Consider the following 5,000-nt stretch of genomic DNA (forward strand, 5'->3'; position numbering starts at 1 on the left):
ATATTTAACGAAAACAAGTTTTGATTATTATCATTATCGTCATTATTAACGTAGTATACTTTTTTATTGTTGATAAGAAAAAAAAAAAGAAAAAACAACAAAAAAATTGTCAACAACACACGGTGTTCCCAAGCGGTCACCCATCCAAGTACTAACCGTGCCCAACATTGCTTAACTTCAGTGATCGGACGAGAACTGGTGCTTTACAACGTGGTATGATCGTTGACTTATATCCTACGATTTTGTTATAGAATTTTATTCTTATATCATTGGTTTTATTCAACTTTTGTTTATATTATAAAATATATTTTGCTAATAGTACATAAGTAAAAGATTAATTGATGCATAAAAAGTAAAAAAAATTCTAATTTTTTATGAAACATATACGCGCAAATGTACGATGTGTTTCATCAAAAAATATTCTAAATCATAAAAAAAATATATAAATCTATAATAATAAATATATATATATATATATGAATGTATATATATATGTATATTATTTAATTTACATTAAAATATATCGAATAATGTTCTGAATAATTTTAATAAAAAAAGAAAAAATTGAAGCATTACTCCATATCGTAAAAAAATTTATAATAAATTGATTCGTCCTTGAAAAAGAAAAAAAGGAAATAAATAAAATATAAGGTATGATAATTAATTAATTAATGATTAATAATTAGTATATATATATGATTAATAAATAGTATATATATATATATATATATATATATATATATATGTATGTCTAATAAATATAAAACATAACCTAAAATATTATCTTTAAAATTATAACCAATTATCGCCACCAAATTCTCTCTCTCTCTCTCTCTTTCTCTCTCTCACACATACACACACATACATATACGTAGGCACACATTTATTATCAGATACAAAAATCTATTTACAAAAAAACAACAATTCGGCAATAAATTTACATAATTAAACTCTGTATAAAATTTAAAAGGCCGTTAGAAGTTTCACGCTGAATTAAGAAAATGTCACGTAAGTAACCAAGTAAATAGTTATACCGCGAGTTAATATATGGGACACCATACGATCGTAAAGTTGAAAGAACGTAAACGAAATTCTTCGAAAGTTTGCACGATAAACATAAAGAAGAAGACGAAGACGAAGTATAAAAGAAAGAAGAAGAAGAAGAAGAAGAAGAAGAAGAAGAAGAAACGAGGAAGAAAACGGTTTGTTAATCAAAGATGGCCGGTCAAATAAATTACTGGCAGGTGTGTGCGTAAATCAGCTTGGAATCGTTAATTAGATGGGTAAGAGAGAGACAGAGACACACGGAGGACGTACAAAGAGAGAAAGAGAGAGGGAAAGAGCGAGCGAGAGAGAGAGAGAGAGAGAGAGAGAGAGAGAGAGAGAGAAAGAGAGGTTAAATTTTCTGGAAAATGTCAGCACCTCTTCGTCTTCCTCTCGTTCTTCTTGTTCTTCTTCTTGTGTGCTAGATCTTCTGAAAGATCTTCTTCGATCAGAGATCTCGTGTCGTTTTCGAGAAAGTCGTACAGTATTTGGATAAATATCGATAAATTTTTTTTAATTTATCGAATGTAAATATTTCGATAAATATCGATAAATTTTTTTTAATTTATCGAATGTAAATATTTCGATAAATATCGATAAATTTTTTTTAACTTACCGAGTATAAAGATTTGGATAAATCGATTTCAATGTCTTTGTACGAGGGAAATACGTAAACATTTATTTAAAGTCTTTTTAACGCAGTTTTTTTTTATTTTCTAACGTTTCTGCTTTTTCTATTGACGTTAGGGTTTTTTCTTTTTCCTTTTTTGTTATTGAATTTTTCTAAAAAATAAAATAAAATAAAAGGAAATGAAATTAAGTGAAATTCTAAATAAATCGTTTGAAAAAAGTAACGAAATTAATTCTGATTAATTTTTTGTAAAACTGTGTTGAAATAAAATTAATTTTTTGTAAGAAATTAAATGTTCTGAAGGTAATTTTTATAAAAAATGAAATGAATCGAAATTAATTTTTGTAAGGAATGAAATGAATTTTGATAAATTTTCTGTAGAATGAAATGAAATTATGCTATAATAAATTTCTTAAAAAATGAAATCAAATGACTTTTCTGAAATATGAAATAAAATGAACTTTCTCCAAACTGAAATGAAATGGAAATTATAATGAACATTCTGAAAAAATAAATTAAATTAAATTGAATTTTAAAGATAAAAACATGAAATTTTTCAAATAAAATAAAATTATAATGAACTCTGTCAATTAAAATGAAATGAAATTTCATTCTTTAATTTCTGAAATTTCAATTGAAAACTTGTTAATCAATTAAAAAATAATCAAATGAACAATTAATTTGCGAATGTAATTTCTTCGTATCTACAATTTCATCTGAAAATTTCATATAAGAAAATAATAAATAATTTTGTCATACAATAAAATATGCTTATGCATTTCACATATAGATGTATATTATATTATATAATAATAATATTATTATTATATTATCTAACAATATTATATAAATAATAATAATATTATAATTAATAATAATATTATTAATATATTAATATATTATATTATATTATATTATATAATAATATTAAATTATCATTATCAATATTATTATTATAGATAGTATTGTTTAATAATTATATCTCTTTTATTTGCATCGATTCTTATTTTTTTCTATCCTTGTTAAAATGTCAAGTTAACTCTATATTATGCACATACAATATATATATATATATATATATATATATATATATTCTATCTCTCTTTCTCTCTCTTATTTTCTTCAATAAAATAAGAAGAGACAAAAACACCGCTCAAGCAACAGTAAACAGAGGTGAGAGAGAGAGAGAGAGAGAGAGAGAGAGAGAGAGAGAGAGAGAGAAAAAGAGAGAGAAAGGGAGAAAGAGAGAGAAAGAGAGATACAAATTGAATGTAATCTCTGTCAGTTTCTCTCTCTCTCTCTCTCTCTCTCTCTCTCTTTCTCTCTCTTTCTTGTCCAAAGAAACAACTGAATAATACTGAAAGAGAAAAAGAGAGAGAGAGAGACAGAGAGTGAAAGAGAAATATACAAACCTAATGTAATCTCTGTCTGTCTCTCTTTTTCTCGTTCAAAGATACAGCTTAAGAAGACAGAAAGAGATAGTACAAGAAAGAGAGAGAGAGAGAGAGAGAGAGAGAGAGAGAGAGAGAGAGAGAGAGAAAGGGAGAAATACAAATTGAATGTAATCTCTGTCTGGTGCCTCTGTCTGTTTCTCTCTTTCTTTCGTTCCACACCTACTTCCGAAAACATCGAAATTAATGAAGTCGTTCGACGGGGTGGGGTAATAGTGGAATGGGGGATGGTGGTTGGGGAAGCGGGTGGTATAGTGATGGTAGCCGTTTTCTCGAGGGGCAGAGTGCGGGGTAAATTAGAGGTACACGCCGGCCATTAGAATACTTAACGAGGACATCACGGTGGGACGCGATTGCGCGGGTGTGATGATGAATCACCCTATGTATATATATATATGTATGTGTGTGTATATATGTGGGTATATATATATGTACTTAAACATGAAGCAAGCCCAAGAATATTAAATTGAGTTAACTTGGTTGGTTGGGAAGTTAGAAAAATTTTCTTTAAGATTTAAATTGTACTTGTCTTCTTTCTAGGTAGAATTACGATTTCTTCGAAATTGTTTATGGTAATTTGATGAGAAATAAAAGCATAGGAAAGCAAATATATATACACATATATACATTCATATTTTTATTATGTATATAAATATATATATATTTATTTTAGATTTTTATATTATATATATTTATATATATATATATTATTCTATATGTTTATATTATATATATATACACATATATATTAATTATTTAATATTTTTATAATATACATATATATTAATTATTTTAATATTTTTATATTATATAATTAGTAGAATAAATATATAAATTCATTAATTAATATATAAATTATAATAAGATTAATATATAATAATATAATATAATTATTCGTATAGAATATACGCTATACACGTACATATTTCTATATTCTTGCTATACGAATATTTAAGTACACAAGTGTATAAGTTTTTCTATAGTTTTGTAGAATTTTACTTTTCTTTGCACGAAGAAAATTTTTACGCAAAAGAAAAGAGATCTAAAAAGAAAAAAAGGAACAAAAAAGAAAAATAAGAACGAACAAAGAACAAAATACAAACGAAACGAGAAACCCGAAATAGATCGAACTACAATTAATCGAAAAAGAAAAAAGAGAGTAAAGAAAAAAGAGAAAAAAAAAATGAAAAACAAAGGAAAAAGGAATAGAACGAAATTGAAACAGATCAGAAAATGTAAAGGACGGACTGGCTCTTAAAGAAGGAAATGAAATAACAGGGAGATAAAAAAAAAAAATCGAAAAGAAAAAAAGAAAAATGCAAAAATAAAAAAGACGACAGACGACCGAAGAAAGGTCTTTCAGGAAGACTTAATTCTTTTTTTATCTCTTTTCATCCTTCTCTCTCTCTCTCTCTTTATCTCATTCACTCTTTCAATCTCTCTCTCTCTCTCTTTCCTCTCTTTCTCTCTCTGTCTGTCTCACTCTCAACATCTCTCCTTTCCGAGGTCCTGCGGGTTTACCAGCTCCTCCACACTTGAAATCTACAAAATGAAATATGAAATAATGGTTCTCGTGCCTTGTGGCTGGGTAAAGGCACGGGCGCACCCATATCTACGCCCCCATGCGTCTATGTACTTGTGTATAGTATGTACATCCATACAAAACCAACCATATACTTCAATATACATATATATATATATATATATATATATATATTTATATTTATATACAATACATGTATTTTTCATTATATATAATACATTATTTAATCCACTTATATGTATATTAAATGATATGATAAACGATATATGTATGTGTTTATACATATATATATATATACATATATATAATATATAATATATACATATACAAA

At 26.5% G+C, this 5,000-nt stretch overlaps 1 non-coding gene across 1 annotated transcript; it reads right to left on the reverse strand.

Moving 5' to 3' along the window:
- Positions 1-107: 107 nt before the first annotated feature.
- LOC122637377 lies at positions 108-227 on the reverse strand. The gene has a single exon (XR_006329232.1). It is a non-coding gene; the product is annotated as a 5S ribosomal RNA (ribosomal RNA).
- Positions 228-5,000: the final 4,773 nt, after the last annotated feature.

This window comes from Vespula pensylvanica, chromosome 25, assembly GCF_014466175.1.
Source record: "Vespula pensylvanica isolate Volc-1 chromosome 25, ASM1446617v1, whole genome shotgun sequence".
Classification (NCBI taxonomy): domain Eukaryota; kingdom Metazoa; phylum Arthropoda; class Insecta; order Hymenoptera; family Vespidae; genus Vespula; species Vespula pensylvanica.